General features: G+C 34.3%; 1 long non-coding RNA gene across 1 annotated transcript in view; it reads right to left on the minus strand.

Moving 5' to 3' along the window:
* Window positions 1-3,105: 3,105 nt before the first annotated feature.
* The window catches only part of LOC145277024 (uncharacterized), a 321,484-nt gene continuing 312,072 nt past the window's right edge, over window positions 3,106-12,517 (minus strand). Inside the window, exon 3 of the long non-coding RNA XR_013868086.1 lies at window positions 3,106-3,122. This is a non-coding gene — a long non-coding RNA (uncharacterized LOC145277024). The remainder of the gene's footprint in view (window positions 3,123-12,517) is intronic.

Genomic DNA, 12,517 nt, shown 5'->3' on the forward strand with positions numbered 1-12,517 from the left:
AATCTATGTTCCCTCCCCATATAACTTTCACAAAAAGCACTCTGCTAGATACAACCACTATCAGCAATTTCTCTCACTCTCTATCTATACCTAAATCTAAACACAGATTCCACGTCAAAGTTACCGCGGTTCTCAATGCACATGTGCCAAAAATTCATCAACGTAACTCTGGTTCTGACGCATGTTCATGACAGGAATTATTTTCTTAGAGTTTCACACGGTCATTGTTTGCAACAGTAAAATGAAAATTTCAGGGCATGAATGCATGCATCCGACCATCATAACAATGCAATTTACAACCCCCCCCCCCGATTCATTCGAACAGAATAAAAAATAGGAGACATTACTTTTGGAATGCCCCTCGTAATAAAATTCTACGCAATTTTCACCATTATCGATAATTACAGTGTTATCACACCGGCCATCTTACACTCAATCACTGAGTGACCTTTTGGCCTTGATAAATGGTCGCCCTCTAAAGAAAAATACCATTTACTTAATAAATATAAGGCGTTGATAATAGCCAAGTCTGATGTATATATGCATATGTATAAATAAATAAAAATGATCCAACCATTCAATCTTCTTCATTGTCCACGTTTAAAATATACGGAGGTCCAATGTTTATTCTTGATTTTGCATGTTTAAATCAAATAGTAATGAAGGTAAGCGTGTATAATTAATAATAATTGTAGTCACTCATTGGCACCAGTGAGAAATCACTTGAAACGGCATGTGGAAGAAGCCAATTACAAGAATAATAGTACCAGTATATGGGGAAGGCTGCTTTTACTCAAACTTCAGAAAAAACGACGGTTGTTATCAACGTACAGTCACTGGTAACAGTTATTATTATTATTATTATTATTATTATTATTATTATTATTATTATTATTATTATTATTATTATCATTATTATTATTATTATTATTATCATTAGGGTTGGGGTGAAGTGTGCTGGAAAATCATTTCAGGGGGTGCCTGATGAAGTGAGAACAAGTGAGGATGGCAAGGTAGAGGTATGGTGGAACAAAAGTGTCAAACGACCAAACAATTGGAACATAATCGTCCGGATTTGGTCATTGACAAGGTCTCAAAAAACTGGCAGATTGTAGACTTTTCAGTACCCTGTAACAGGAATGTGAGAGAGAAGGAGAATGAGAAGTGGAGCAATTATGCTCCATTGGCCTTGGATATAAGGCGTATACACGGGGTTTAAGCACAAATAATCCCGGTCGTAGATGGTACACTGGTACATTGTCTGGAAGGACAATTTAAAAAACTACAAATCCCCGATGTTTTAGGCGGCCTTCAGACCTCTGCAATTGTAGATACCTCCAACATGTTTGGGAAAACTCTTGATCTTTGAAGCTGCTGGTTTGAAACCGGGATTAAGGGAAATCCTCTGGAAATTAATCCTATCCCTTTCCAGAGAGACGTTGATAAACGAAATAATAATAATAATAATAATAATAATAATAATAATAATAATAATAATAATAATAATAATAATAATAATAATAATAGAAGATTTATTTGGAATATTCCATTTTCCTTTTAAGGGGTGACAAGGTTTGTTTGGAATATACCGTTTTCCTTTTTTAGGGGTGCACAGCATGATAACGGCCGAACCGAATACGGATAATAATATATAGATAATAGAGGCCTGTACAAGTGGATTGAGAAAATTGCGATCCATTGTAATGTTGGAGTGCTTCAGAGACTGCCTTGTTGGGAACCTCCAGAATCTAGCAGAAAGTACTGAAGAAAGAATGGTAATTTCTTATCATCCCAAAAACAACTTGCATTGAGAACTTGATTACCTCTGCTAAAACAAGGTTATGGTGAAAATCAGAATAGAAAGGGAAGCAATTCCATAGACTGCTTATAAAACTGCACAAGTATCCACAAGTAATAAAGGACATGACGACGAAAAGGGTACTTGAAAAGCGAAATAGTTTCGCTAATGACAACCGCGCCAAAAAAACATGATCATAACAACTAAATAAAACAAGGCCAAGAAAAACAGTAACTATTGACATTGAGCAAAAAAAAGATGAGCCAAAAATATGCAGGGGTTCATGCAAGTTGTTTGTTTTTATTATTACTAGCAGGAAGACCTGACGTTACCCGTGATTAAATGATGATCAATGAATGTTTCACACTCTCATATTTTTATTGTCATCAAAATCGTTGAAATCCCTTAATATTCAATCAAATTGATTGATTACCTGTTCTAGTTAGGGACACATGGTACTGGGAGGAAGCTTCACACGTCTCCCTGCAGTGACTTAGTCTGCAATACATTATAGTCAATATTTTACTGTAGATAACCTGTTGATTTTATTAACTTGTTTTTGTATATAACTGCTTGAATTAAAATTTCAAATGCAACAGTAAAATATCAGGATTCAATTGTGCTCTGAACAGAAATACTCATTTCGAACGCGCCCCTGTTATATCAAAGATTCTACTGTTCATTTGATATGCATTGTCTTTCTGCTTGTTTGGTGATAATGGCTTTAAATGCACTTGTGTTGTTATACTGTATATGGCGTTAACTTTGGTCAAAATCGCTTGTGCCTGCTTTCATTGGATTTTTTTTTTTTTTGGATTATCGATTATCCTTCTCGAAGACATTTTTAAAATTTTTATTTTTCTTACATTTTCACTACAAACAAGGCACAGTGTCACTTTGATGTAGGGGCTACTATTAGAATCATAACCCCCTCTACGTATACTACCAAATACGTAAAGTACATGTGAGTGAAATTTGATAAAATTCGGCCCAGCCGTAGCAGAAATTGTAAGTTTGTAAAAAACAAACTCTCTCTCACGCACACACACACACGCACGCACGCACACACACACACACACACACACAAAAGTTCTTTTGTATGGATTTGCTAAGATCTATTTTTTTTTCCTTTTCTTTCAACTCATTCTTAAAGGAAGAGGAGAAACGATTTTATTAAAAATGAAGTTCACTGTTTGCAAAAGTTATCTTGTAAATCTTTGTTTCAAATAAAATAAATTAATAATTAATTAATCGACTTACCTGGTTTAATTAATTCAAATTCCAAGCCCCCTTTTTTGTCTGTAATCCGGTAAGTACGATAAACCTAAAATAAAAGAATAGAAAAAATATTCATCACCAAAAATATGTTTAGCTTTTTAATTCTATACGTAAAATGATTTATTTATATCGATTAATTCAAAAATCAAGAACATTTTGTAACCTTGTTCAGTTTAAGAATAATCTGTGGATTGTTCTGGTATTATTCTTACGATAAACCCACATATAAAAGTATGGTGCTTAAGTTCCGGTAAGTGTGAAGCTTAATCAAAATATCATTTTCTGCTGATTAGACGATCAGCAAAATATTTACGAATATTATTGAACGTCGATAAAACAAAGAACGTTATATATTCGTAATGAAACTTTGTGGTCAACTAAACTTTAGTAGTAGTAATTGTAGTTTGATTGCATACATTTTTATGATTTTTATTATGTATTATATGGATGACTTTCGGGGAGGGCATCCTGTATAAAAAATGAAGCACTAGTAATATAAAATAAAGAGTGAATGGTAAAGGCTATTCATCACAATACATTTCAATACACACATTTGTCTGTACATCACATCAAATTAATGAAGTTTTAAAGTTTTTCTATGCATAAAAAGAGAATGGGTGTCCTCGTAATTTTTGTTTCTTTTATTTTGGTTTTTAGTTGTGAAATTCTATTGCGATGTTTCTGACAATGGGGAAGAACTGCTGTTTTACTGGGTTGGATTCTACCCGTATAATATTTATCGTTAGTTAGGATTTTTTTTTTTTACGTTTTATTGGTATTTTAACTCCCTACGTCAAGTGGCTTAATGCGTTGGCTGAAGCGATTTCCATGAAAACATAAGAAGTATATGTATGTATGTATATATATATATATATATATATATATATATATATATATATATATATATATATACGTAAAGATAAAAAAAACAACTTCAAAGTGAAATATTTTCCTTCTCATTAATTATTGCAATAACATTAAGTCTTCATTTTCCTGGGGAGTCGTTTATTATTTTGTCCATTTCCTATGTTATATAGAAATATTTTTAATCTGACAAGTTTATGGCTTGCATGAAGATTAAAATTATATCGTTTTCAGCACACTTCTGTAATTGTTACATAATGACCAGCATTAGTTGAATGCAGACGTGATTGGCGGATGGGAAATCAGAATTGAACATTTAGTTAACGGAAGTTGGCGAAAGCACGTTTCTTCCGCAAGAAACGAGTTTTTTTTTTCGGCTAACAACTTAAGCACCCCCTAAAGCTTCAGTGAAAGTTGTAATGATCGCGCATAATGCAGATGCACTAAGACCAGCTGTCTATCTGTCTATGCACCTATCTATCTATCTCTTTTTCTTTTGTTAACATACACAGATCCCTCGCCATGTTTGTAAATGTCCCGTGTTTTCTGTAATAAATACTTTATAAAAACTAAGCATTAATTAAATAAATACATACTTTATAAAAACTAAGCATCGGCGTCAAAGTGATTGTATCGAGAGGCGATCAAGAACTTGGGTTCACGACGAGAACCGGATGTATACTTGTTTATACACGTCATGGACAACCAGAATTGCAACACAATGAACATTTTGAATTATGTTCTTTTAGCATGGCCAGTTCTAGAGGCCGTAACAGTAGCCATTGGTAGTCATTTATCTACGATGTTAGTAATAACATATAGACTTGGTTACCGATATCAACTCAAGATTACTGGTCTTAATAGCGTGACAATGAAATGTGGACTGAATGGCAAAATTGGGTAGAGAAATGGTGTGGTTGGTGTTCGGCTTAAATGTGGCGTCTCTAGTCATCAGGTTCAGAAAATAAAGCGAAAGCTTTGACGTATATCAATAAGATATAAATTAGTAAGGAATCATCGTGACCTAGTAAGGGTTTCGAGAATCTTTAACATGGTGCAAGACTACTAGGATTATGATTTTAATGGGAGCATGGTTGACTAAAATGGCGGCGAGAAGACAGTGGGAACCATTATTGTGTGCGTATGGATTTGAATGGCGACAGGTTTCAATAAACGCCGCACTAAAACTCTAACACAAGTTTAGGGTGATAAGAATAGTGATGCTTATCTAAATGGAAAATTCTTTCAAATGTGAAATGTTTTATGGAAAATATATGAAATACTAAGTACTAGTTTAAAGTGATTTCTAAATATAAATTCCGGCGATTTAATTGCGCGTATGAACTTATTGGTGAATGTGGAAAGTCATGTGATTCTTTGAAACCATAGCCTGATTGGTCATTTCAAAAGATGCTTTTAGTATATAAAAAAACACTTTAATTAATTTATATTATTTGAATCCAAAAGGGGGGTGGGGCTGTAAATTCCCCCGTGTCCGTTCGTCTGTCCGCACTTTTTTCAGTAATTACACCTTGGAATTTTTTGGAATTTTGCACAAACTTTAAACATGATATGAGTAAAAACAAGTAACAGAATGGATTTTCCAGGAAAACTCCGGTTGTCCCCCAAGGGGTGCTTTTCGGTTAAATATGGTTAAAATTGATACTTTTGTGCTTATTAAAAATAATTGATGCCTTGGATTTTTATACAAATTTCTGAAAATTTGTAACTAACGGATTTCTATATAATTTTGTTTGTCTATACTTCGCGATAACTTTTGGGTGTGCCCCAGGGGCTCTTTTAAGACTAATAAAACCACTCCATTTTGGGAACTATTTTACTATATTTGTCCAAAATTGTCTGTGTATGTCTATTTAGCAGTTTTGCATGGTATCATAGTATATCTTTCTTGTAGTCTGTTGATCTTACTGGATTCCAGGACAAGAATTCATCTAGTCTGATGGAGTATCCAGCTTCGTGTCGTTACTTGAGGTAACCAATTTGAGAATTGACAACATTCCTTGTAAAAGCCAGTGTGGGTTAGCTATACGGAGGAGATTTTGGGGGGCCGCACATACTGTGTGTTTGAATATTTGGTCAGGGTTTACTTGTTCGGAAAAGTATCCTCATATCAGGTTGTCGTTAAAACCCATTTACAGAAAGCCCTTAGACACTCCAGAATAGTGTCTAGTAGACATTGAAGTTCTCTCTTGTATGGATTCAAGTTATCTCCCTGTAACCTCTGTCTTTGCGTGTGAGAAACAAAACAAAAAATGCCAAGTACGGAAGCTGGAATTAATGAAGTGATAGTTGCGAGGCTTATTTTATGTCATGGCTGCATGAAAACATCTGGATTTTGTATACAACCGCTAGGCTTTGCTACTATATGTGTCGGGGGTAAAAAGCCTGCAACGTTAAAGGTGTGAGCTCCAACCAACAATAGGGGATATAATGCAGACCAGACGATCGTGAGATGATCTTTGTGAACTCTATGCAGAAGTCCAATTCGTCTTCCACATAAATCAATATACGAATGAGGAGATAAGAAACCATTTGTGAGTAGGAAAAGCACACTCCATAAAACTTTACGCCAACATTTAAGTACTCTATAATAGACACGAGGTTAAAACTAATGGACACATATCTAAAGAAATTGCTAAAACTCTAAAGGAAGATCTCTAGTTTGTAATGGAATGGGACCGTACCTGGTTGCTAACGTTCAATGTTGGCAAGACTAAACTTATTTCTTTTAATAATTACAAGAAACCTTCTCAACAACTGATTGCCATGGCTAATGATACACTGCTTGAAAGTATTTCCATCAAACTCCTACAGTTAACATTCACAGACAACATGAATTGGAACAAATACATTGTGTTAATTGCCAAGTCTTCTGCGAGAACGGTGAGCTGTGTTTATTTGCTTCCCCGCGAGAGCAAATTAGGCATGAAGCGGTTCTTCATGTGTGAGGGGGGGAAGAGAGAAGGGGGCCAGTTCCCGAGAGGTGGGAAATAGGAGCTGGATAGTGAGAGCCTTTTGGTACATAGGGTTGCCCCTACATGGACCAGAAGCCCATTGCCACAAGGACAATGGTATTTGATTGCAGCATCTGCCGGAACAGATACTAAACCTTGATCTTGGCCCGAAGGCCTCAAAGGTCCCTCCTGCGAGAACGGTGGGTTCTCTCTACCGTTCTAAAAAGCTACTCATGCCTGAGAGTATCCTGTATCTCTACAAGACAATGGTTCGCACATGCATGGAGTATTGTTGTCACATCTGAGTTGGCGCATCTGCCACTAGTCTTGTACTCCTTAACAAAGTTCAAAAAAGAGTCGCCAACTTAATAGGTCCTGAACTATCAACTACACTCCTACTTCTGTTCTGTTGCCGAAACGTGGCATCCTTGTGCATGTTTTACAAGTATTTCAATGGCAAGTGTTCCGACAAACTGAAAAAAGTAGTACCCCCTCAACAACAATACCCTCAACAAACTCGACAAGCAGCAAGATCCCATCCATACACGATAGAATACCCTAGATGCCGTAAAGTCCTCTAATCGAATAGTTTTTTTTTCTCTCGGACTGCTGGGCTTTGAGATTTACTTCGGGAGCACTTCTTCGCTTCCTGTACTGACAATAAGAAATTCAAGTGTAATGTAAACAGACATCTCGCTGCCAATCACCCTAAATAGTATCCTTGCGAATCTGGTCGCAAATAGTACACCCCCCCTCTCACAAGTAAGTGGCTCTGTGCCTTGTTCGGGGTGAATTTAATCTCACAATGTCTCTTGCATATTATTCCCCATGTTCTTATGACGTTTTTATTCTTTTTAACGAAATAAAATTTGCATTGTGCATGGAAATATGTTTAGATCACGTATTTCGACGCTACATTTGCCCCCACCCCAGGAGGTTAAACACAAATGAAACTGTATATTTCGAAGGAAAAGAATTCGAATCCGGCACGCACGTCTTCAGACCGCGGCTTTAACCACTTATCCATCGTTACTATTTGAAGTTTAGAGTAAATAACAAAAATGAAAGATATATCTATCTTGGGTAGGAAAACATTGCTAGATGACGTATGCAATACCATTTATCGCCATAGAAACAAATTTCTGTTTTTATAAAGTTAAGCATGTGTGTATGTTTTAATAGTTTTATGTATGAGATTCATGGCATTCAATCTAAGTTAATAAGCCGATCTTTATGGAATTTTTGAACGCTGCTGATATGCGTAATTGTACTTTATGTGGGTTGTATTTAATTTAATTTAGTTTAATTCAAAGGACAGAGAAAATTCTTGGATTCTCGTAAAATTCAAGTATTTCTGAATTTTCTGAAATTTTAAGAATAGGTATTACATATCAATTAATAAATATTTCGAAAATTCACTTTATAAGGAGTGGGCATATTTAGACACAACTTCTAATTTGTAAATAAAAAAATTATATTTTACATTAAATATAATTAAAAATCATGAGAAATAACTTTAGCAAGATTCCTTGAATGTCAGTATTTCTTAAGCTTAACTCTTTAGTTTTATACATTTTCTAAAATCCGTATGATGTAATAGATTTTGATTAAAATTGTCATAATGCTTGTAGGCATAAATTTGAGTAGAATTATATCTTGAATTTAATCTTCGTAGCGGAGTATAACTGTGTTAGCAAACTGTTTTTCCAGAAATTAATTTTAACTTTCATGGGATAGGTATTTTACTAGTTACATATAAACATGTTTACAGACAGGACTTTTGTGGAAACTCAATTATGGAGATAGGTTTTATTTTCATTGTGATGTATATCATTACATGCGAATTCATTAATTCATTTAAGTAAAGTCAATCGGGTCAAGTGCAACAAGTAAATTCCAAGCAGTGATAAATTGGCGAGATGAAACATGGAGACAGAATTGTTGCAATTCTGTTCTATTGGAAGAAAACTGTCTCAAGCAGATTATGTAAAACATAAAAGAATTTTGTTGTGAAGATAGAAGAACACAAAACAAATCAAAGGTTATGAGATGACGTCAATGACAAATATTAATATTATCCATCTCTTTCCTTGTCTTTCCATATCAGTGTGTGTACATATATTATTCTATGTTTCCACATAAACTTTTGGAATAAAATATAATATTTTATGTATGGATTTTCAGTATTTACTTCAACAGTGTTTAATACGTAAAAAGCAATATATAGTAAGTTATGAAAATATATGTTGAAATGAATATGACTACATCAGGGTTTCTCCTTACAAAAATATGATTGGTTTGTTCGGCCATATGTATCGACTGGGAAAATTGTCTAGGGGCGACGCCGAATGACGCGCTAAAAACCTCACGCTAAGGATGTGCCTGCTCTAACCATGAATATTCTTTCAGTCAGATTATTATTCAAAAACTGTAGCCAAGATCATTTAGCTACTTTCAAATGCGAGACATCTTATATATATATATCTATATCTATAATATAAAGCTGAATATGTGTGTGTGTGTGTGTGTGTGTGTGTGTGTGTGTGTGTGTGTGTGTGGTCACGAATAGGCTCCTATATGGTTGAGTAGTTTAAAAAACTGATTATATATAATGATAGAAGATGTATCGAGACATAGGAATGGGTATGTTTGATCTGGCAGGACGGTGGTTCATTAAAATTGTGGGGTCTGCGTTCCACAAAGTATGGAAATAAAAAATTTAAAAATTTAAAAAAAAAAACGTTTACAAGTGTTTTTGATATAGATGTACATAATAATACTTTGATAAGTATGTTTTAACTTAAATATGGATGGTATAATAAAATTGTGGGGGCGCGTTCGCGCCTGGCCTCCATAGAATGGAAATAGGCAAAAACTTTAATAAAGACTTTTCATATCTAACTGCGTAAGTATACTTTGATAATTATGTTTAAGTTTGAAGAAATATGGTATAATAAAATTATGGGGTGTTCGTTCACACCTGACCTCCATAGAATGGAAATGTCACAAAGTTTATCAAGGTTTTTTAATATAGATCCCGAGAATATTGTGATAAGTGTTTCAGTATGAACAGGTATGGTATAATAAATTATGAGGTTTGTCTATTTTAATTTTACTTTCATCATATTTTGCTTTGGTTTTGATACCTCCAAATTCGAAGCTATCTCTTTACAACCCTTCCTTTTCATAACCTATCATACTTTCATAAATCAGAGTCCATCTTCTGTAGGCTGCTTTTCAACCTAGTCAACGACGGGTACTTTTGCTAGTATATATATATATATATATATATATATATATATATATAATATGAAAGAAGAAATTTGGAAACAGTGTAGGCTATAAGAGAGTATATACATAGGCTATGACCTATACTGTCAACCTTAACCTTGAAAAATAGTGTTCACCATCCCTAGGTGGGGGACCATCATAATGCCAAGTTTGTGTGGGCTGTAGGAGAGTTGTACACACAAACACGAACACTACTACTTTAAATCTATAGATATATATAGAGAGAGAAAGAAAGAGCGACACACACACCCATATATATATATATATATAGAGAGAGAGAGAGAGAGAGAGAGAGAGAGAGAGTCACCAACATAGAGTACTGTTTCGTTGTATCACAACTCATTAGTGGGGCTAAACTAGCACCTTTGCCTAGCCGGGTATTAAACCTACAACCATTGCGTTGATATTTGGCAGATCTACAGACCGGCCCATGGGATCGGCGCTCTCAAATGACCTCAATTCAAATAAACACTCGCCCGCCGCTTTTACAGTGTTCGAGCGACTTGGTTATTTACAAACAAACAAACAACGAGACTCGCTTCATAGCTAATTAAGTAGCGAGCGAGATACCTTTACGACAGTGCTATACCCAAATAGGGGGGGGGGCATAAGGTATATACATATTTCACTTAGTTGTTCATTTACAATATCTCTCAATCTACCATAGTAATTCTGGAATACTAGGAGTTGTATATCAACAATATGTCAGAATAATTTTTCAGAACATAATATATAACAGTAGAATGTTAGTAGGAGAATCTACAATTAAACGCACATTAAAAACGTTTGATTTGCTTACTAGACATCATGTGTGGGTGCCTTCAGTCTCTCTGGCATCAGCATATTTCAGCATACAAGTAAAATCTGATTAAATTCCGGAGCCTAAATGATATCCCTTCGGCGCGAATATCCTTGTTCATACAAGGAATGGTTCCTCTTTTTCTAGTGATATTACGTCATGTAACACATCGAAGCTGGATACTCCAGCAGACCAGAAGATTTATTATCATGGAATCCGACAGAATTCAGAATAAAAAACAACAATAAATATAAACTAAAACATAGTAAATATGACAATTCAGGAGAGAAAAAAATGGGTATTTTTCTCTGCTTTTGAGAGGTAACGGAGAATATTTATTGAATACTCTATTATGTATCTCATGCAGAAATCAAGATTTACTTAAGTAAAATGAAAATAGAAGGGAACAGTTTTTCTTATTCTTTACATTTCAAGCAAAGGTTATTAAAATAATTACAATGTAATTTGCAAGTCCAGAAGAATATAATGATAATTAATTTTGTGAGATAGTCAGTTGTTTGACTTGAACTTAAACCTGATCCCAATTGATGACCTCCTTCTCGAAGTAATTTATAGAAGTGAACTACAATTGTTAAATTAATTATTGACCTAAATTCTTTCTGAATCTGTTCTAAATGTGTCTGATGAAAGCGATGCGCTAATTAATGTATGCTAATCGCATATAAAAATATAATTTTAAAATAGATAAGTGTATAGCTAGTTGTTTAATCTCGGGCTAATAAAACACTATCTATAATACTTCTAGTTATGTTTAGTTTGCGTAATATTTTATTACTAGGACTATGACAACAGCATATTCTTTTCCTTATTTTGATTCTCAGGTATATATCTATTGATATCTTATGATTTTATGTAGAATGATGTGGTTCTCGGTTGATTAATTGTGTCTGTGTCGGATATATACTCGAGAGTCAAAACAAGGACAAGAATACGCTATTGTCATAGTCTTATTTATTAGATATTTCACTGCATCGTTTCGTCGATCTACTACGCACACTTGTTTCAATAGATCTTGCACTGCAAAACGTATTGATTATTAAATGGAAGGTTAAATTTTCGATACGCGCCAAAGTATACTTATAAGATGCTATGTCCGTCAATTGTTCCATCATGTCTCAGTTTGATATTAATTTTCTGAATTTTTGAATTGAGGATTATCTGCATTATTTGGATTATTCGGACTAGTTATTATCTTGAGTTTTAGTTTCACAACGTTTCGGTCGATGCGACCTTCTACCTTCTTCAAGTATATATTGTCGAATTCGGGAACTTTTCTGTCAAACTCATATGGTATAAAGGTCATGCTTGAAATATTCACCAAATTATTGACACCTTGTCGAGTACTTTGGATTTTACAAGCTGATATTTCGCTAAAAAGTGTGATTTGAGAACAACACGCTCAACATTACATAATATAATTAAATAATAAGGAATAAGCGACGCTTTTATACGTATGACTTTGAATACTGAGTTCGTTTGGATCATTATTTT

The sequence above is a fragment of the Euprymna scolopes genome, chromosome 5, assembly GCF_053919585.1.
Source record: "Euprymna scolopes isolate OS-2025 chromosome 5, ASM5391958v1, whole genome shotgun sequence".
NCBI lineage: Eukaryota > Metazoa > Mollusca > Cephalopoda > Sepiida > Sepiolidae > Euprymna > Euprymna scolopes.